Below are 23658 nucleotides of genomic sequence, written 5' to 3'. Positions count from 1 at the left end.
GTGTGCCTGTTCATTAATATGTTTTTGAGTCGTAATAGTCGATTACGTAGCACGACAAAACGGTGGCCAATCAGCCAGACGCGCTCAAATCACCAAAATACAGAGAAATGATAAGGATCAGTTTCAAATGAAACCGAGAGAAGTGAATCAAAAAGCAGTGTACTGTCGGTAAGTATAAACTAATAACATTATATTCCCCATGGGTATTCCAACATACAATTCCAATACTTGAATGTACAAGCACAAGAAAATCGTCTACGTAACATATAAGTCTCATTGCGAAAACTTTCTCTTTATATCTGCTTCAACAGAACATGGTGTATTTAAATTTAAAATACCACGAAGAAAAGTTATGTGTGAGAAATGTAATAATGAGCTTCCAAACAATTACACAATTGCATTCTACGAACCCATACTTCACTGCACGGAAGTACACAACCCGATGCCCGTTCGCAGGATAATCTTCACTACATACTGGAAAAAGCATTCGCCAGTGTAAAATGTTGCTAGATGTTGCAGATTCTGAGAAAAATGAGGATAAGTTATGGGATTCGACCGCTAATATAATGGGTGAAGAAACATTTGTGCACTCGGACTTCGCGCCGCGGTTCCTCAACTGCTGGCAATACAAAAATCTCTCATTAAATATCGTCCTGCGCATATGGCAGTTAATGGAAGTAAAAGACGTTAAAGACTGGCAATCTGGCAACGCTATAATCACATGTACGGTGTTACCGTACCTCTGTCAGGAAATAGAATAGGGGTGTACAGTGGGTGCAGTGGATAGCGGTTTGGGTTAGCACGCAGAAGGTCGAGGATTCGAGTCTGGATCGAGATTTATTTGTTTTTATCTCCTAAAAGTAGACTACATCTACTGGCGTCTTAATCGTCACACAGCTCTTACAGTGGGTCTTCTATAAACCATTTGCAGTTACATATACGAACACAGAAATGGAAGTACAATAACTTTCATTGGCCAGCTTTTAAAGAAGCGTTTTCTTTCGGGCCACTGCACCTACAAGATTCCAAATCTGTTTTCTGTATACCCTCCTCTTAATGGTCCCATAGAAATCATTTGCAAAACACGCCCTACTGGTGAAGTAAGGCCCTAACGGAATGTAATGGACCTGAACGTTGCAAGAATAATAGTTGGTACTAATCGATGAGGTCATTGGGGGAGGGTACACACATAAAAGGTTTGGAATCTAGTAGGTGCAGTGATGCGAAAAAATTCACCTCCACGACATACGAAAGCTTTCTTTAAAAGTTGACCATTGAAAATGATTGTATTTGCGTTTCTGTGTTTATTTTACATAACTGATATTTTGTAGAAGACCCACTGTAATCGCTGTATGACGACTACGAAGCCAGATTTTTTTTTTGGTCATCAGTCTACTGACTGGTTTGATGCGGTCCGCCACGAATTCCATTCCTGTGCTAACCTCTTCATCTCAGAGTAGCACTTGCAACCTACGTCCTCAATTATTTGCTTGACGTATTCCAATCTCTGTCTTCCTCTACAGTTTTTGCCCTCTACAGCTCCCTCTAGTACCATGGAAGTCATTCCCTCATGTCTTAGCAGATGTCCTATCATCCTGTCCCTCCTCCCTATCAGTGTTTTCCACATATTCCTTTCCTCTCCGATTCTGCGTAGAACCTCCTCATTCCTTACCTTATCAGTCCACCTAATTTTCAACATTCGTCTGTAGCACCACATCTCAAATACTTCGATTCTCTTCTGCTCCGGTTTTCCCACAGTCCATGTTTCACTACCATACAATGCTGTACTCCAGACGTACATTCTCAGAAGTTTCTTCCTCAAATTAAGGCCTGTATTTGATATTAGTAGTCTTTTCTTCGCCAGAAATGCCATTTTTTGTCATAGCGAGTCTGCTTTTGATGTCCTCTTTGCTCCGTCCGTCATTGGTTATTTTACTGCTTAGGTAGCAGAATTCCTTAACTTCATTGACTTCGTGACCATCAATCCTGATGTTAAGTTTCTCGCTGTTCTCATTTCTACTACTTCTCATTACCTTCGTCTTTCTCCGATTTACTCTCAAACCATACTGCGTACTCATTAGACTGTTCATTCCGTTCAGCAGATCATTTAATTCTTCTTCACTTTCACTCAGGATAGCAATGTCATCAGCGAATCGTATCATTGATATCCTTTCACCTTGTATTTTAATTCCACTCTTGAACCTTTCTTTTATTTCCATCATTGCTTCCTCGATGTACAGATTGAAGAGTAGGGGCGAAAGGCTACAGCCTTGTCTTACACCCTTCTTAATACGAGCACTTCGTTCTTGATCGTCCACTCTTATTATTCCCTCTTGGTTGTTGTACATATTGTATATGACCCGTCTCTCCCTATAGCTTACCCCTACTTTTTTCAGAATCTCGAACAGCTTGCACCATTTTATATTGTCGAACGCTTTTTCCAGGTCGACAAATCCTATGAAAATGTCTTGATTTTTCTTTAGCCTTGCTTCCATTATTAGCCGTAACGTCAGAATTGCCTCTCTCGTCCCTTTACTTTTCCTAAAGCCAAACTGATCATCACCTAGCGCATTCTCAATTTTCTTTTCCATTCTTCTGTATATTATTCTTGTAAGCAGCTTCGATGCATGAGCTGTTAAGCTGATTGTGCGATAATTCTCGCATTTGTCAGCTCTTGCCGTCTTCGGAATTGTGTGGATGATGCTTTTCCGAAAGTCAGATGGTATATCGCCAGACTCATATATTCTACACACCAACGTGAATAGTCGTTTTGTTGCCACTTCCCCCAATGATTTTAGAAATTCTGATGGAATGTTATCTATCCCTTCTGCCTTATTTGACCGTAAGTCCTCCAAAGCTCTTTCAAATTCCGATTCTAATACTGGATCCCCTATCTCTTCTAAATCGACTCCTGTTTCTTCTTCTATCACATCAGACAAATCTTCACCCTCATAGAGGCTTTCAATGTATTCTTTCGACCTATCTGCTCTCTCCTCTGCATTTAACAGTGGAATTCTCATTGCACTCTTAATGTTACCACCGTTGCTTTTAATGTCACCAAAGGTTGTTTTGACTTTCTTGTATGCTGAGTCTGTCCTTCCGACAATCATATCTTTTTCGATGTCTTCACATTTTTCCTGCAGCCATTTCGTCTTAGTTTCCCTGCACTTCCTATTTATTTCATTCCTCAGCGACTTGTATTTCTGTATTCCTGATTTTCCCAGAACATGTTTGTACTTCCTCCTTTCATCAATCAACTGAAGTATTTCATCTGTTACCCATGGTTTCTTCGCAGCTACCTTCTTTGTACCTATGTTTTCCTTCCCAACTTCCGTGATGGCCCTTTTTAGAGATGTCCATTCCTCTTCAACTGTACTGCCTACTGCGCTATTCCTTATTGCTGTATCTATAGCGTTAGAGAACTTCAAACGTATCTCGTCACTCCTTAGTACTTCCGTATCCCACTACTTTGCGTATTGATTCTTCCTGACTAATGTCTTGAACTTCAGCCTACTCTTCATCACACCTTACAATCCAGTATCTGATTTCGGAATCTCTGTCTGACCATGATGTAATCTAATTGAAATCTTCTTGTATCTCCCGGCCTTTTCCAAGTATACCTCCTCTTCTTGTGATTCTTGAACAGGGTATTCGCTATTACTAGCTGAAACTTGTTACAGAACTCAATTAGTCCTTCTCCTCTTTCATTACTTGTCCCAAGCCCATATTCTCCTGTAACCTTTTCTTCTACTCCTTCCCCTACAACTGCATTCCAGTCGCCCATGACTATTAGATTTTCGTCCCCCTTTACATACTGCATTACCCTTTCAATATCCTCATACACTTTCTCTATCTGTTCATCTTCAGCATGTATACCTGAACTATCGTTGTCGGTGTTGGTCTGCTGTCGATTCTGATTAGAACAACCTAGTCACTGAACTGTTCACAGTAACACACTCTCTGCTCTACCTTCCTATTCATAACGAATCCTACACCTGTTATACCATTTTCTGCATTTTCTGCTGCTGTTGATATTACCCGATACTCATCTGACCAGAAATCCTTGTCTTCCTTCCACTTCACTTCACTGACCCCTACTATATCTAGATTGAGCCTTTGCATTTCCCTCTTCAGATTTTCTAGTTTCCCTACCACGTTCAAGCTTCTGACATTCCACGCCCCGACTCGTAGAACGTTATCCTTTCGTTGATTATTCAATCTTTTTCTCATGGTAACCTCCCCCTTGGCAGTCCCCTCCCGGAGATCCGAATGGGGGACTATTCCGGAATCGTTTGCCAATGGAGAGATCATCATGACACTTCTTCAATTACAGGCCACATGTCCTGTGAATACACGTTACGAGTCTTTAATGCAGTGGTTTCCATTGCCTTCTGCATCCTCATGTCGTTGATCATTGCTGATTCTTCCGCCTTTAGGGGCAATTTCCCACCCCTAGGACAAGAGAGTGCCCTGAACCTCTATCCGCTCCTCCGCCCTCTTTGACAAGGCCGTTGGCAGAATGAGGCTGACTTCATACGCCGGAAGTCTTCGGCCGCAAATGCTGATTATTTTTCAAAGTTTAGGCAGTGGCGGGGATCGAACCCGGGACCGAACACGTTTTGATTATGAATCAAAGACGCTACCCCTAGACCACAGGTAGCCAGATACCGTACTAGATAGACTACTTTTAATAATAAAAACAAAAAAATCCTCCAACCCTCTGCACCAACTGCACAGCGTTGTTGCTATCCCCGGACAGAGCTAGTTACCGTATACGGGATTACAGTGTTTCCAGATTGCCAGACTTTAACGTCAATTTACTGCACGAAATATGCGCGGGACAAAATTTTGTGAGAAACATTTTTGTATTGCCAGTATGTGAGCAATCACGCTGCGAAGTCCGAGTGCTCGAATTTTACTTCACTTATATAATATACTCACTACATTACTGCGTGTTATTTGTTGGGCAGGCTGCGTAGAAGCTACGCAGTTTTCCTTTGCGAAAAATAGCTGGAGATGTTGTTAGCATCTGATGCTGCTAAACAAATTTCTATCAGTAGTGGAACGTAACTGTAAACAGAAGTCAGTGCGTGTTATTCCACGACGCAGATGGTAGTTTCTTTTTGCGGATGTCTCGCAATAGGTTTGTTTGTAAAATATTTTTTTTGCTACAAGTCGCTATTTACTTTATAAACAAACTCATTGTTTTGACAGAGCTGAGAGACAGCTGGCTGTACGGAAATAATGAAACTGGTCCGGAAAATATATACAGTAGAACTCGAACGATGTTCTCTTGTCGTCGAACTCTTTTTGAATAGTTAGTGTTTTTATTTGCAATTCGTCATTTTGCCGCTAAGTATCGCATTGCAGACTTTTCTGGAGGTTTTGCCAAAACACTTTTAGTCCTAAATTCTTGCACAAAAAATTCCGCCGTCGTTTCCCACGAATTGCGCTTCGTATAACACTCGACAGACAACGCGCACTGTTTTATCGTTCACACTGTTTTGTGTTGCCATTAAACACATCTGCTCCTATCACGCGCCAGGTGAGGTGGCGCGGTGGTTAGCGCACCGAACTCCCATTCGGGAGGACGGCGGTTCAAATCCGCGTCCGGCCATTCTGATTTAGGTTTTCCGTGATTTCACTAAATCGCTTCAGCCAAATGCCGGGATGGTTCCCTTGAAAGGGCGCGGCCGATTTCCTTCCCCATCCTTCCCTCATCCGATGGAACCGATGACTTCGCTGTTTGGTCCCCTCCCCGAAATCAACTAAACCAGCGTCTCATGCACACATACGTAATGACATGGCGAAGTACTCGGAACTTGGGTAGATACAGGGACTGGACAAAAATATGGAAACACAGTAAACACAACACATTAACATGCCTAATACGGTGTAGGAGGGCCGGCCGGGGTGGACGAGCGGTTCTAGGCGCTACAGTCTGGAACCGCGCGACCGCTACGGTCGCAGGTTCGAATCCTGCCTCGGGCATGGATGTGTGTGATGTCCTTAGGTTAGTTAGGTTTAAGTAGTTTTAAGTCCTAGGGGACTGATGACCTCAGAAGTTAAGTCCCATAGTGCTCAGAGCCACTTGAAGCATTTTTGAACGGTGTAGGAAAGCCGTTGGGATTCAAAACAGCTTCCATTCTGAACTGGACAGTCTCGGCCCTCTATTGTTTTCAAGGGAATCTTATACCATTCTTTTCCTAAAATAGTGGCAAGTTCAGATAACGATGATGGAGACGGATAGCGATTCTTCACCCTTCCCTCCAAAGTAGACGACAAAAGCTCAGTAATACTGAGATCTGGTGACTGAGGTGACCGGGGGCAGCGACAGTTCAACCTAGCGCTCACAAAACCAGCCCTGGGCGATGCGAGCTGTTTGAACAGGGATCCTTAACCTTGGAACACAGAATCAACATTGCGGAACAAACATTAGAGCATGGAATGGACCTCATCAGCTAAAATGGTCACATAACTCTTGTCAGTAATGCGACCTCACAGAATAACAACGGTTCTCATTGAATACGACTATACTGCTGCCCAAATCAACACTGAATCCCCTTCAAATTTCACTCTTTGGATGTGATCTTGGTCAGAAGGCCGGCCGCTATGACCGAGCGGGTCTGGGCGCCTTAGGCCGGAACCGCGCTGCTGCTGCGGTCGCATGCCTGGGGCATGGATGTTTGTGATGTTCTTATCAGGTTAGTTAGGTTTAAGTAGTTCTAAGCCTACGGGACTGATGACCTCAGACGTCCCATAGTGCTTAGAGCCATTCGGCCAGAAGTAGCAACATCCTATACGGAAGCACCCCCCCCCCCCCCATGCGAGCACCAACTATTTTCCCACGTTAGAACTCACTTAACTCCGACATAATGTACTCATAACTAGTGTAACTACAGACAACAGTGTTCTGGCCACGACTGACACTTGCAGTGTATTGAAGACATTTTATCGGTGCCGTTTGTGGTCAAATACAACAGCGCAACCTGCAGGCTTCGCTAGCATCTGATTTATGTTCAAGCATGCATTGTATAGTATGTTTGTGCAACCCCTGTATGTGACAACAACCGGCTGGCGCATCGAAATTATGCTTATCAATTGAAGACATAAAATCTGAAAATAAGTCCGTGATCATATTTTTGGCACTTTATTTTACAGGTCCGTTTTGATCTCTCAGACTTTTACACTTCACTATAGTGAACTGTAAAAGTTTGTGTGATCAAGATAATAATGCTTTCCAGCATTTTTTGTGATTGGCAGGTCTTTTGATATCTAACAAGGGCAACGTCTGCGTCAGCCTTATAAAAGTTTTTTCTCACCAGTTTTAGGTTATCCGACCTGTATGTAACAACGACAGTCTTCTCCATCCCGTCAGAAAGTTTTTATGAGAGAAAGCCCAATAACTATGGGTTAGAATACTGCACCTCTACGGAACACCCCGAAAGTATTGGCATCAATCTTATCGATGTATGGTCAACCCTACCCATTGCCCACAACTCAGCCAATCGGAGGTCGGTCCAAGGCGGGCACTTCTTGTTCGATTTTTCAGCAGGATTGACATCTCGAAGACTGTTCCTCAAATCGTTCAAACACATTTAGAGAGCCACGAGGCGGTATATTGCTGTGCTCTGCTAAAAGTAGAAATCGCCAGCGAAATGCTGTCGAACAGATTCACGTGATCGGATATAAACTAATGTTCATAAATTAAGGACAATGCTGATACACTGTGAAGCAACGCTCTGGTGGGCGGTTTTGTGGGTTTCAATCACCTAGGGGTATGACCATGCGGTGCATTTGACCTGCGGTCGTCGCACGATGACGCTGGTAGCAGTCCACATACGCAGAGGTGTGTTGGTGCATGTCTGACTACGGTCTCGTCTCGTCTCGCTAAATCACGGACATCCTCTGTACGGAGATGGGGGAGGCTAAGCAGCAGTGCTTCTATTCCTCCTTTAACAGCTCTGTTGTCGTATGTGTGGCCTCTCGTTGGAATGGGCCTCTGGCTACCCCGCTGTGTTTAAAGTAGCGAAGTAGTTGATTGCTGGCAGGTCTTCTGGGGCAGGCTGACGCCTGCCGGAGCGCCACTCTTCCTTCACCCACTTCTCTGTGGCCTGGTAGATGTGGTCCCAGTCCGAAGGGGTGAAGATGGGGCGGCTGTTCAGCAATATAAGCTCCTTCCTCGTCACCGCCTCGCGCAACATGCCACGCGTGTGGCGAAGGTCGCACGGTTCATGAGGGAGTGGTGGTTTCGCATGCGCCGGCGTGAAGGGGTACGGGTTGTCCCCGTGAGGGTACGTCCCGTCCTTCAGCGACGCCACGATCTTCTTCAGGAAGGTCTGCACATTCCGCTCGTCTGGGAGCGGGAGGGGCAGCCCTTCGTCGGTTTCCGCTTCTTCAGCTTGCGAAGAAGCGGTCGGCATCTCTTCCTCGGATGATTCAAAAATGGTTCAAATGGCTCTGAGCACTATGGGACCTAACATCTTGGGTCATCAGTCCCCTAGAACTTAGAACTACTTCAACCTAACTAACCTAAGGACATGACACACATCCATGCCCGAGGCAGGATTCGAACCTGCGACCGTAGCAGTCGCGCGGTTCCGGACTGAGCGCCTAGAACCGCGAGACCACCGCGGCCGGCCCCTCGGATGATTCTTCCGCGTCTGTCTCCAGGTGAGAAGACAGTGCAGGTGTCCCGACGTCGACTTCCATGCGAGACGCCGCCTGCATTGCTGCAGTAGGCGAGTCGGTGGACGTCTGGGTGGCGGCGTCTACCCCCACTGGCCGCCTCGCATGCCGAAACGTGAGGAAAGAAGGATGCGATTGATAAAAATTTAAATGGCGATGGCAGCCTCTCTCAACAGTATCGCATGCTGATTTTATACCGTTACTTCTCACAACCTGCAGTCTCAGAAGACACGGCACCATTAGGACTTCAGTTGCAGGTTTGCTCGGGTGAAGGATGAAATGGGGCTCTTGATTCGTCTGTCATCGATTTTCACCGGTTCGCAGTACACGAAGCTGCACTCATGCTCATAAATTGAGGATAATTGCAGAATGTGGTGCCACACAACGTGGCACTACACAAAACTGGCGCTAATAGCATAGGCACATAGGGAAGACACACGACACTGAGCTGTAAGTCCACGGTATTGGTGATAAGTTGAAAAAACCGTCCCGAAACACATGTGGTACAAAACGCCACTGTTTCCTGCGCATGTACCCCGACATCAGTATGAGATATGATCACCATGCACACGTACACAGGCCGCACAACGGGTTGGCATACTCTGTATCAGGTGGTCGAGCAGCTGCTGGGGTATAGCCTCCCATTCTTGCACCAGTGCCTGTCGGAGCTCCTGAAGTCTCCTAGGGGTTTGAAGACGTGCAGCGACACGCCGACCGAGAGATGTGCTCCATGGGGTTTAGGTCTGGAGAACAGGCAGGCCACTCCATTCGCCTGATATTTTTTGTTTCAAGGTACTCCTCCGCGATGGCAGCTCGGTGGAGCCGTGCGTTATCATCCATCAGGAGGAAGGTGGGACCCACTACACCCCTGAAAAGGCGGACATACTGGTGAAAAACGACGTCCCGATACAACTGACCTGTTACAGTTCCTCTGTCAAAGACATGCAGGGGTGCACGTGCACCAATCATAATCCCACCCGACAGCATCAAACCATGACCTCAATACAGGTCCCTTTCAAGGACATTAAGGGGTTGGTATCTGGTTCCTGGTTCACGCCGGATGAAAACCCGGCGAGAATCACTGTTTAGACTATACCTGGACCCGTCCGTGAACATAACCTGGGACCATTGTTCCAATGACCATGTACTATGTTCTCGACACCGGGCTTTATGGGCTCTCGTGTGACCAGGGGTCAGTAGAATGCATCTTGCAGGTCTCCGGGTGAATAAGCCGTGTCTGTTCAGTCGTCTGAAGACTGTGTGTCTGGAGACAACTGTTCCAGTGGTTGCGGTAAGGTCCCGAGCAAGGCTACCTGCAGTACTCCGTGGCCGTCTGCGGGCACTGATGGTGAGATATCGGTCTTCTTGTGGTGTTGTACACTGTGGACGTCCCGTACTGTAGAACCTGGACATGTTTCGTGTCTGCTGGAATCATTGCCATAATCTTGAGATCACACTTTGTGTCACACGGAGGACCCGTGCTACGACGTGCTGTGTTTGACCAGCCTCCAGACAGCCTGGTATTCTACCCCACATAACGTCACCAATATGTATTCTCTGAGACATTTTCAACAGGCAGTCACCATTAGCACGTCTGGAAACGTCTGCACACTTACTCTCTGCACCGTAGTCTGACACGGACGCACACTCCGCTGCTCGACTCGCTGCGGCTCACACCGTTACCGTCGCTCGCGCACGCCTTTGCTCCATCCACAAGTCATGGCAGGACGCAAGGGCAACAAGTTAGCAGCCACGCTGGATCTCTTCATCAATGCTTTGGGGAGCGCCCGCGGCCGCAGACGACAACAGAAGCTGAAGCGCAAGCAGCGATCACTGGAACGTGTCCAGTGCTACAAGTGCCAGCAGTAGGGGCACGTGGCGGGTGTCTGCCGGAACGCAGTCGCGTGTTTGAAATGCGAGGCGGCACACGACACCCGTAACTGCCCCAAACCACGCGGAGCAGCCAGCAGATGCGCGAACTGCGGCGGTCCTCACGCCGCCAACTCGCGTAGCTGTAGCTACCGTCGGCAGCACATCACACCAAGTTCTGAGGTGCCTGCCGCCAAGTCGGCCGCACTGCCTCCCCGCTCCGGCGAGGGGCGCGCTTCGTGCCGCGTCGAAGCGGCCACTGACCGAGCGCTGGCCGACTTACAAGCAGCCCTTGCGGCCGAAAGGGCCGCAACGAAGGACGAACTCGTGGCTGTCCACCGACAGCTTCAACAGCTGCGGGAGGAGCTGCGGCTTCTCAAGAAGGCGCCGCCCGTCCCTACTCCCGCCGAACTACAACACACATACCGAAACCTCTCTTTGCAGCACGTTTAGTATCGGTCGCTGGAACAACAAACCATTCCGATCGATTGTAAAAACGTAGGTACACTCTAAGGAACAACAACAAAAAATACGATACACCACGATGACAGTATCCGAATGGGGCGGAAATCGGTAGATAAGACGAACACGTACAGATAAACAAATACAGTTTCAGAAAAACTGGACCGAGCGAGGTGGCGCAGTGGTTAGCACACTGGACTCGCATTCGGGAGGACGACGGTTCAATCCCGCGTCCGGCCATCCTGATTTAGGTTTTCCGTGATTTCCCTAGATCACTCCAGGCAAATGCCGGGATGGTTCCTTTCAAAGGGCACGGCCGACTTCCTTCCCCATCCTTCCCTAATCCGAGCTTGTGCTCCGTCTCTAATGAACTCGTTGTCGACGGGACGTTAAACACCAATATCCTCCTCCTCCTCAGAAAACTGGGTAAGTTATTCAAGAGAAAGGGCTTCACAGACTGAGCAACACAATAATGCGTTGGTCCACCTCCGGCACTCACGCAAGCAGTTATTCGGCTTAGCACTGATTGACAGAGTTGTTGAATGTCCTCCAGAGGGATATCGTGCCATATTCTGTCCAATTAGCGCGTTAAGTCGTCACAATCCCGAGCTGGTTGGAGGACCATTCCATAATGCTTCAAACGCTCTCAATAGATAGATCTGGCGATCTTGCTGGCCGAGGTAAGGTTTCGCAAGCACGAAGACAAGCGGTGAAACTCTCGCCGTGAGCGGAAGTGCATTTCTACAAATACATGGTTACTCCGCAATTCACACTTAAGTGCCTGGTAGGGGGTTCATCGAACCATTTTCATACTAATTCTCTACCATTCCACTCTCTAATGGCGCGTGGGAAAAAGGAACACCTAAATCTTTCGTTCGAGCTCTGATTTCTCTTATTTTATTAAGATGATCATTTCTCCCTACATAAGTGGGTGTCGAGAAATATTTACGCACTCGGAAGAAAAAGTTGGTGATTGAAATTTCGTAAATAAATCTCTGCGCAAAGAAAACCGCCTTTGTTTCAGTCACTGCCAACCCAACTCGCGTATCATATCAGTGACACTCTCATTCCCTATTGCGCGATATCACGAAACGAGCTGCCCTTCTTTGCACTTTTCGAGTCCTCCGTCAATTCTATCTGGTAAAGCTCCCATACCGCGCAGCAATATTCCAACAGAGGACCGACAAGTGTAATGTAAGCTGTCTCTTTAGTGGGTTTGTCGCAACTTCTAAGTGGTTCAAATGGCTCTGAGCACTATGGGACTTAACTTCTGAGGTTATCAGTCCCCTAGAACTTAGAACTACTTATACCTAACCAACCTAAGGACATCACACACATCCATGCCCCAGGCAGGATTCGAACCTGCGACCGTAGCGGTCGCCTAGAACCGCTCGGCCACCCCGGCCAGCTCTTCTAAGTGTTCTGTCGACAAAACGCAGTCGTTGCTTCGCTTTCCCCACGGTATTATCTATGTGGTCTTTCCAATTTAAGTTGCTCGTAATTGTGATTCCTAGGTATTTAGTCGAATTGACAGCCCTTAGATTTGTGCGATTGATCGTATACTCTAAATTTATCGAACTTCTTTTAGTACCCATGTGGATGACCTCACACTTTTCTCTGTTTAGTGCTAATTGCCACTTTCTGTACCATACAGAAATTCTCTCTAGATCATTTCGTAATTGGAATTGATCGTCTGATGGTTTTACTAGACGGTAAATTACAGCGTCATCCGTAAAGAATCTAAGGGGGCTACTCAGATTATCACCTAGATCATTTACATAAGTCAGGAGCAGCAGAGGGCCTATGACACTACCTTGCGGAACGCCAGATATCACTTCTGTTCAACCCGATGATTTACCGTCTATCACTATTTACTCTGACCTCTCTGAGAGGAAATCACGAATCCAGTCACATAACTGAGACGATACTCCATATGCACGCAATTTTCTTGCTGAAATGTAAGCCCAGGGTGGCTTGTCATGAAGGGCAACAAAATGGGGCATAGAATATCGTCGGCGTAGTGCTGTGCAGTAAGGGTGCCGTGGGTGACAACCAAAGTGGTCCTGCTGTGAAATGAAATGGCACTCCAGAGCATCACTCCTCATTATCGGCAGTATGGCAAGTGACAATCAGGTTGGTATCCCACAGCTGTCCAGGGCATCTCCAGACAAGCCTTCGCTGGCCATCGGGATCTGGGATCTCATTGACCGGAGTAGAATTGTCTCCCGCTTCGAACTGAGCTCCAATCATCAGCGAAGGCGTCCCCGGAGACGCCCCGGATAGTGCGTGGATACGAACTTGACCGTCTCTCGCCATACAGCCCAACAGCTAGGACTGATGGTCTGGGGTGCTATTCCATTTCATAGTAGGACACCTGTGCTTGCCATCCGCAGCATCCTTACAGCTCAGCGGTACGTCGACGATATCCTATGTCCAGTTTTGTTGCCCTTATTGGCAAGCCATCTTGGCTTTACATTTCAGCAAGATCATACCCTTCCTCATTTAGGGAGAGTTTCTAGTGCTTGTCTTCGAGCTCGCCAAACCCCTTGGCCTGCAGGGTCGCCAGTCTCTCTCCAATTGAGGACATTTGGAGCATTATGGGCTTGGCTCTCTCACTGTCTCGGGATTTTCACGATCTAAAGTGCCAATTGGATAGACTAAAATTGTGTTTTATTCAGTTGCTGTCAGACGGTCCATAAGTACAAATTACCAATATACTGTAATGTTACATGCAACTCAGTAACACAGGACTACAAAAGTTGAAGACGCCAATTGGACAGAATTTGATACAATATTCCTCAGAAGGACCTCCAACAACTTAATCAGTCACTACCAAGCAGAATAACTGCTTGCATAAGGGCAAGATGTGGACCAACGCGTTTCGACGTGCTCAGTTTGTGAAGTTATTTCTCTTGAATAAATCATCCAGTTTTTCTGAATCTGTGCGTATGTTCCGTGGGCTTCAGCTAGAAGTAAATAACGGTGTCCGGGTTGATGAAACGTTTCTTTAATTGAGGAACACTCTTCGCTCTATCCACTAGTGAACAAAGACTGTCTTACACATTATTTGACCAGCTTTCGAACTTTATCCAGAACTTCTTAGCAGGTGAACTAATCGCGTCATTGTTAACGGAGCCAATTCGTAAGATGTAAAAATAAGTTTGAGAGTTTAGTACCGTCACTGTTCACGGTACATATAACTGGTCTGGTTCATAACGTCTGAAGCAAAATGAGTGTGCGTGTTGCGAGTGTTGTGAGTGATGAAGTATGTGGAAATGAAGCGACACCAGAAAGCTGCAGCGAAATGTAGTGACAGTCACAGAGCATCGACGCATGGCACAGGGCGTGGCAGTTGACTCGCATCGTAAATAAACGTAACGTATTGGCATAAATATGAGGAAATGCCCATTATTGTTAGGAGATCAGTCACTAGAAACAGTAATAACCGTTAAAATACGGCCGTGGCAACATAAATTGTTACGACCGCATAAAACTTTTTTTACGGAGAGCAGATGCCGGACTGAAAGATTCACTTGTTCAGTCGAATATTGAATTTCGCTCGTCAGTCAACAGATAGGAATAAAAGAGAAAGTCCAAGCATTAGATTATACAGAAAAGGACGAAATAAGAGCTTGTTTTTTGTCACAGTTTCGTTAAATAAGCATCAGTACGTCCCGCAGATACCTATTCTTCTCCTTTGGCAGACGCTACGAGATATACATTATGCATCACGTAGAAGTTTACTGTCAAAATTTCCAGAGTATACTTTCCTGTACGAGTCAGACAACGTATCAGTTCCCCCAAATTCATCTTGCGAAATGACCTTGACGTCAAAATCAGATATATTCGTGCACATAATTATGATAATATGTTAGGTGATGATCAGTTTGCTTTACGAAAGTAGCTCTGTCGTTGCGGTTGATAATGGAAGTACGACTGAAGAAAAATCAAGACACGTTCATAGGATTTGTCGACCTGGAAAAAGCGTTCGACAGTGTAAACTGGTGCAAGATGTCAGGAATTCGGAGAAAAATAGCAATAAGCTGTAGGGAAATACGGGTAATATACCTTATGTACAAGAACCAAGAGGGAAGACCACGAAAGAATGCTCGAATTGAAAAGGGTGTAAGACAGGGATTTAGTCTTTTACCCTACCGTTCAATCTACAAATTGAAGAAACAATGATGAAAATAAAATAGAAGTTCAGGATTGGGGTGAAAGTGAAGAATTACATGATCTTCTCAGTGGACTGAACAATCTAATGAGTACGGAATATGGATTGAGAGTAAATCGAAGAGACACGAAAGTAATGATAAGTAACAGAAATGAGAACAGCGAGAAACTTACCATCAGTATTGATGGTCACGAAGTAAAAGAAGTTGAGGAATTTTGCTACCCACGCAGCAAAATAACTAACGACGGACGGAGCATGGACGACATTAAAAGCAGACTAGCATTGGCAAAAAGGGCATTCATGGCCAAGAGAAGTCTACTAATATCAAATAGGCCTTAACTGGAAGAACAAATTTCTGAAAATGAATGTTTGGAGGACAGCTTTGAATGGTAGTGAAACATGGACTCTGGGATAACCGGAACAAAAGAGAATTGACGCATTTGCGATTTGGGGCTGCAGACGAATGTTGAAAATTGGGTGGACTGATAACGTAAGGTATGAGGAGGTTCTGCGCAGGATCGGAGAGGAAAGAAATATATGGAAAACACTGACAAGAAGAAGGCACAATATAATAGAATATCTATTAAGACATCACGGAATAGCTTCCGTGGTAAATAAATTCCATGCTATTAGAGGAAGTTGAAGAGACTAAAAACTGTAGAGGAAGACAGAGACTGGAAAACATTCAGCAAATAATTGTGGATGTAGGTTGCAAGTTTTACTCTGAGATGAAGGCGTTAGCACAGGAGAGGAATTCGTGGCTGGCTGCATCAAACCAGTCAGAAGCCTGATGACTCCCGCCCACCATTCATGAACGGAACAGATTTTTTTTCTTTGTTTAGTAACTTTTATTGTTATCTTATGTATTTTAGATGGTTAATTAAATAGTTTAGATTTGTGACACGTAGGTTTTTGGCACAACAAGGCGCCAAAGGTTCAAATGGCTCTGAGCACTATGGGACTCAACATAGTCCCCTAGAACTCAGAACTACTTAAACCTAACTAACCTAAGGACATCAGACACACCCATGCCCGAGGCAGGATTCGAACCTGCGACCGTAGCAGTCCCGCGGTAGGCACCAAAGGGATAGTGAAAAAGATAACAAATGATAAACATACGCATTAGTGATTTACAAAAACATGTCTTTCCATTTAACTTACGCGAAATCTCTCAGTTTCAATAGTCGTATTCGCAGTTGGATGTTTATTGTGGCTGGATGTTCTCGGGAAGCTGACACCATGTAGAGAGATGCCACGTTCGTCCGGCTTTTGTGGCTTTCTTTGCGGAGCTTGACTCTCTTCGCAGCTTTGTCGAAGGTTATCGGAGGCTGTCGGTTTGGTGCTGTAACACAGTTCGTCGGCCAGCGCGGTTGTCTAAATTAGTTTTCTTTAAGGCTGGTACATTACGAGTGCATGAACAAAAATAGTATCGGGACTTCGATAAGTGGACATTCATTTGGGGTGTGGCCACCTCTCGCCTTTATGATAGCTTGAACTTTACTGTTGACACTTTCAGTGACACGTCTGAATGTCTGTGGAGGAATGGAAGCCCGTTTTCCTGAAGAACCGAAACTAGATATAGTAGTGATGTTGGTTACTGGGATCTGGAACGAAGTCGATGTTGTAATTCATAGCAAAGTTATTCCATTGGTTTCCTGGTGGCACTATGGGCAAACAAGCCCACGTCCACAAATCACAGTCTCATAGATGCCGCAGTACGATGGAGTTCATTGTTATGCTGATACATACACTACTGCCCATTAAAATTGCTACACCAAGAAGAAATGCAGATGATAAATGGGTATTCATTGGACATATACTTAATACTAGAGCAGACATGTGATTACATTTTCACGCAATTTGGGAGCATAGACCCTGAGAAGTCAGTACCCAGAACAGCCACCTCTCGATGTAATAACGGCTTTGATATGCCTGGGCATTGAGTCAAACAGAGCTTGGATGGCGTGTACAGGTAAAGCTGCCCAAGCAGCTTCAACACGATACCACATTTCATCAAGAGTAGTGACTGTCGTATTGTGACAAGCCAGTTGCTCGGCCACCATTAATCAGACGTTTTCCATTCTGAGAGATCTGGAAAATCTGCTGACCAGGGCAGCAGTCGAACATTTTCTGTATCCAGAAAGACCCGTACAGGACCTGCAACATGCGGTCGTGCATTATCCTGCTGAAAAGTAGGGTTTCGTAGGGATCGAATGAAGGATAGAGCCACGGGTCGTAACACATCTGAAATGTAACGTCCACTGTTCAAAGTGCGGTCAAAGCAAACAAGAGGTGACCGAGAGGTGTAACGAATGGCACCCCATACCATCACGCCTGGTGATACGCCAGTATGGCGATGACGAATACACGCTTCCAATGTGCGTTCACCGCGATGTCGCCAAACACGGATGCGACCATCATGATGCTGTAAACAGAACCTGGATTCATCCGAAAAAATGACGTTTTGCCATTCGTGCACACAGGTTCGTCGTTGAGTATACAATCGCAGGTGCTCCTGTCTGTGATGCTGCGTCAAGGGTAACGGCAGCCATGGTCTCCGAGCTGATAGTCCATGCTGCTGCAATCGTCATCGAACTGTTCATGCAGATGGTTGTTGTCTTGCAAACGGCCCCATCTGTTGACTCAGGGATCGAGACGTGGCTGCACGATCCGTTACAGCCATGCGGATAAGATGAGTGTCATCTCGACTGCTAGCGATACGAGGCCCTTGGGATCCAGCACCGCGTTCCGTATTGGCTCTGAGCACTATGGGACTTATCTTCTGTGGTCATCAGTCCCCTAGAACTTAGAACTACTTAAACCTAACTAACCTAAGGACATCACACACATCCAACCCGAGGCAGGATTCGAACCTGCGACCGTAGCAGTCGCGCGGTTCCGGACTGAGCGCCTGAACCGCTAGACCACAGCGGCCGGCCGCGTTCCGTATTATCCTCCTGAACCCACCGAGTCCATATTCTGCTAACAGTCATTGGATCTCGACCATCGCGTGCAGCAATGTCGGTATGCGATAAACCGCAATCGCGATAAGCTACAATCCGACTTTTATCAAAGTCGGAAACGTGATGGTACCCATTTCTCCTCCTTACACGAGGCATCACAACAAAGTTTCACCAGACGTCGCCGGTCAACTGCTGTTTGTGTATGAGAAATCGGTTGGAAAGTTTCCTCATGTCAGCACGTTGTAGGTGTCGCCACCGGCGCCAACCTCGTGTGAATGCTCTGAAAAGCTAATCATTTGCATATCACAGCATCTTCTTCTTGTCGGTTAAATTTCGCGTCTGTAGCACATCTTCGTGGTGAAGCAATTTTAATGGCCAGTATTGTACCTACATTCACAGTAGAAGTGCTGTTCTACTTTACGCAGCACACAAAGCTACAAAATGTGTGCATATCCTTCCACATTTTAAGTTTTCTTAAATGCAGTTAGGGGACCACACTCTAACGACGAAAAACACCCTCATAACGTAACAGCACCTCATTAGTTCTTATTGGCAATACGCATGATGGCACGTAACCAGAACCCTTACCTCTGACTGCCACGGTGTATAGTGTGATTCATAACTCTAAATCATTCGTTTCCAGTCACCCACTGTCCAGTGGCGTCGCCGCTTGCGCCATCTCAAGCGTAAGGAAACACTGAGTACAGAAATGTGTGGCTTGCGAGGAACTGTTCGACGATTGCACCCCATTCCTTTTAACTTCCTACGCCACTAATTGTGCTATAGAACTTTGGAACTGACGAGTGATTCCTTCCGCTGATTTCTTGCAATTTTTTGAAAAAACATCCCCCCCCCCCCCCCCCGTTTCGAAAAAAAAAACTTCGCAATGTTCCGCTGTCCCCGTTCGTCGGTACATGATTCTCATCACCAACAGTCAATTTGGCAGCTTTAGAAGGGTTTAAGGGTCTCTAATGGATGTGTTACTCAAATAACAAGCAGTGGCTAAGCCACGTTCGGTTTCACTGAGCTCTCCTAAGCGATCTATTCCGCTAATTATTGTTTCTCACTGATAATACAATACACCCCACCTCGTCTTATGACAACAGGTCCGTCTTTTCTTCACGTATAATGATCAGTCTCGCACTACATAGTGGTGGCTGAGCACACTAAGGTGACGAAAGTCGTGTGATATCGATATGCACATTTACATATGTCTGTAGTGAGGCGTATACAAGGTATGAAAGGGCAATGCATTGGCGAAGCTGTCATCTGTACTCAGATGATTCATGCGAATACGTTTCGGACGTGTTTGCGACCGCAGTACGGGAATTAACAGATTTTCAACGCCTAGTGATAGTTGGAGCTAGACGCATGTAACATTCCATTTCGGAAACTGGGAATTCAACATTTCGAGATCCACAGTGTCGAGAGCGTGCCGAGAATACTAAATTTCAGGCATTACCTCTCACCACGGACAACTTTGTCGCCGACGGCCTTCACTTAACGACCGAGAGCTGCGGCGTTTGCGTCAGTGCTATCAGACAAGCAACACTACGTCAAATAACGGCAGAAATCAGTGTGTGACGTACGGCGAACGAGTCCGTTGTGACAGAGCAGCGGAATCTGGCGTTAATGGGCCATGGCAGCAGACGACTGAGGCGAGTGCCTTTACTTACTGCACAACGTCGCCCGCAGCGCCTCTCCTGGGCCCGTGACCTTATCGGTTATACAACAGGACATAACAGAGAGATCAGTTCGTGCACAGATTCCTGCACCGGTAACACTTCCGCAATTACGGACACCTTTAGAGGCAGCATTGCTCCATATATCAGCAGGCGACTTCCGACGACTTTTTGAGTCCGAGCCACGTCGATTTGCTACAGTACGTCGGGAAAAAAAGGTCCTACACGATATTAGGATGTTCCCCATGACTTTTGTGACCTTAGAGTATGTTCAAAACTGGTTCAAATGGCTCTGAGCACTATCGGTCTTAACATCTGTGGTCATCAGTCCCCAAGAACTTAGAACTACTTAAACCTAACTAACCTAAGGACATCACACACATCCATGCCCGAGGCAGGATTCGAACCTGCGACCGTAGCGGTCGCGAGGTTCCAGACTGAAGCGCCTACAACCGCTCGGCCATTCTGTCCGGCTGCACGTATTGCCAAATGCATTGAGGTTGACGGACATCATTTTGAGCATTTATTGCATTAATGTGGTAGTTACAGGTAATCACGATGTAACAGCATGCGTTCTCAGAAATGATAAGTTCACAAAGGTACATCTATCACATTGGAACAACCGAAATAAAATGATCAAACGTACCTACGTTCTGTATTTTAATTTAAAAAACCTACCTGTTACCAACTGTTCGTCTAAAATTGTGAGCCATGTGTTTGTGACTATTACAGCGCCATCTATCACAAAGCGAAAAAAGTGGTCCAACTAAAACATTCATATTTCTTTACATACTACACGAATATGTAATACAAAAATGGGGGTTCCTATTTTTAAAAAACGCAGTTGATATCCGTTTGACCTATGGCAGCGCCATCTAGCGGGCCAACCATAGCGCCATCTGGTTTCCCCCTTCAAGCTAGACAAGTTTCGTTCTTTGTAGTTTTTTCGTTTGACGCTTATTCCGTGAGATATTTGGCCCGGTCACGATCAATGGACCACCTTGTAGATGTAGAACCTGTTGGAAAGATTACAGATAATCATTTGGCCAATGACCTGACAAGTGTTGACGTTTCGTTATCGCAGCATGGCTGTCACCTGGCGTTCGTGTTTCGTTACGTCATTCATGCGGCGAAGCAGCCTGTTCGGCGTGACACGCCACAGCCGGTGAGGGCAGCGCAGCCGACTGCCTAATGAAACGCAGCCAGCCGCGAACGAGCGATAACCGCGCCCGTGGTTAACGTTATCGTACAAGACGTCAACTCACGCCGCCTTCCAGGAGCGCTGTGAATCAGGCCACTGTGCGAGGATCGTTCCGAAACTAATGCCTCCTATTTTTTTGTGGTGACCTTGGATGTCGGTGCCAGATATCGTTGGTGTAGTGCTAATGCTTGAACCCTCCTCTTTCCGTTGTTCTGCGGCAGTTGGCGGCTGCAGAGGAGTGTTCCAAAATGGAGTTTTATATGGATGCGCGTATAAAACAGCGATGTGTGACTGAATTCCTCACTGCTGAAGAAATTGCGCCGGTTGATATCCATCGGCGCTTGCTGAAGTGCGCAGTGTGAGGTGATGGGTGCGGCATTCTCAAGTTGGTGAAAATGGTGTGCATGATAAGTTACGGCGCAATCGACCCTGCACAGCTGTCATCCCTCGCAATGATGAGCGTCTTTGTGGACTCACCAGCACCGATCGACATTAGTTTCATTAGTTCTTAAAAAATGTTGACATAAAGTATTTGGTAAGTAATTGTTACTACGAGAGACTGCTGAAAAGTAATTCCTCCGAATTTTTTACCGACGTTAGCATGCCAGAATTGTGAAATGTAAGATCGCGGTGCATGAGAAACAGCTTACAGTAAATGAGTTTCGAATTTGAAGCGTTAGTCCACGCATGGAGCAACTTCTCCTTCAGCATGACAATGCTAGACCACACACGAGTGCTACGACTGCTACACCGATCCGACGGTAAATTGGATTCACTTTTGTCAATCATCTGCCATACAGTCCCGACTTGGCCCCATCCCATTTTCATCTGTTTGCAATCTGTTAAAGAATATCTTTGAGCCATTCACTCGGAGAGGATGAAGCGGTGCAATCAGAGGTGAGGTAGTGGCTCTGTCAACAAAGTCAAACACTGTACAGTGAATGTATCAACGAAGTTGTATCTCCTTAGTAGGAATGCGTTAGGAGCCAGGGCGATTAAGATGAGGAACAAATATGTAGATATGGAGAGTAAAGAAGTAGAATGTTGATAACATTTGTTTTATTTAAAAAACTTTAAGAATTTTCACATAAAAACTACGAAGGAACAATACTTTTCACCACGCCATCGTATATGGTTCAACTTAATGTAACTCTGCTTTAGAAATTTTATAAAGTAAAGTTATTCTCTAATTTACGAATCACCATTATTGTGGAACCAGGGAGGAGTTAGAAAATTTTACTACTAACAGGGATACAAAAATGGGCGGTAGGTAAAAAGAGGCTAGATGGTCTCTCCTTTTTTTAAGTAGTCGTGTTTTATTGTTTAGGTTATACGTTTGCTACTGTTCTCTAATCCAATCATTTTTAGATCGATCTCATCTAAAACAGTTTCTATAGATCTTAAATATTTCATTTTGTATGTGGCTTTTCTCTCTCCCTCTCTCATTACCGATGACTCACTTCCATTAAGTAGCATAAGGATAGCCATTCCAATACAGAACATGAGTTGGGTGTCCTTCCGTGTTTCTGTCTTTAATGTTATGATACCGCATATCTGTGTCTTCTGCTGTTGGTACTGCTAATATATACATTAAGTCAGTCGTCTTTGATAATATCCTACAATCCTGTAGTAGCCCTATTCCAAACTTCTCATTGCCTTTTCCCTCTTTCTGATTTGTACTGTCTCTCTTCCACATTGCCAAAATAATCATTTTAGTAACAATTACCATGCCACTTCCCTGCAGACTCGTGTATATCGTACAATTTCCGTTTCTTCATTGACTATTGCATAGACTGCTTGTCATCGCAGTCCTCTAGAAACCAAGTATTTTTATGTATTTATTTTTCGCGTTAAAATGTATTTTATAGCTAAGGCTTGCTACATTGTTCTTAACGCCTGCTTCTACATATTTTACTACCACGTTTTCTGTTTCCATATTCCCTAGTCTTGCGATTAAATCTTTTGCCAGAATTAAATTGCCTGCTTTATTTTTTTTTGTCTAATTGTGCCTGCAGTGTGTGAAAGAACTGCTCTGCATCTTCTTCCCTTCCTTTTTCTGGTGAATATAGTCCAATCAGGGTAGATATCCTCTTCCAGTCTTAAATCGAGCACCAATTATTCTCTAATTTACATATATGTAGCATGTGAGAGGCCTTTTTTCCACTTCTTGTCTATTAATATTCCAATTCCAGCACTTGTCCAGTTCTTCTGTTCTGAGCCTCTATATGTCAACATGTACTCAATCCACATTTTGGTGCCTTTCAATTTTTTTTCTTAGTTTCACTAGTTTAACTGTCTTTGTAATACAAGAGCAGTCATGTTAAGAGCGCTCAAATTCCATTCGGCAATCTTCACTGTATGTATTCCGTCAATTCCGTTTCCCTTTTGTCTTGCCTTGGTTGTTTCCATTAGATCCGTCTTTTTCCTATGAAACTTATAAGCGTTCATAGGAGTATCAAACACAGAAACATAAAGCTGTATATAATTACATAAAACCACTCCGTCTTCAGGCCGCAAGTGGCCCATCGGGATCATCCGACCGCCGTATTATCCTCAGTTGATGCAGATAGGAGGGGCGTGTGGTCAGCACACCGCCCTCCCGGTCGTTATGATGGTTTT

The 23658-nt window shown here is 45.5% G+C and overlaps 1 protein-coding gene across 1 annotated transcript in view; it reads left to right on the top strand.

Moving 5' to 3' along the window:
- Positions 1-23658, top strand: part of LOC126094675 (calcium/calmodulin-dependent protein kinase type IV-like) — a 606666-nt gene that overhangs the window by 276696 nt on the left and 306312 nt on the right. The window lies entirely within an intron of this gene.

Source organism: Schistocerca cancellata, chromosome 8, assembly GCF_023864275.1.
Source record: "Schistocerca cancellata isolate TAMUIC-IGC-003103 chromosome 8, iqSchCanc2.1, whole genome shotgun sequence".
Classification (NCBI taxonomy): Eukaryota; Metazoa; Arthropoda; class Insecta; order Orthoptera; family Acrididae; genus Schistocerca; species Schistocerca cancellata.
Note: the sequence above shows the minus strand (reverse complement) of the source record. Positions and strands in the feature narration are given on the sequence as shown.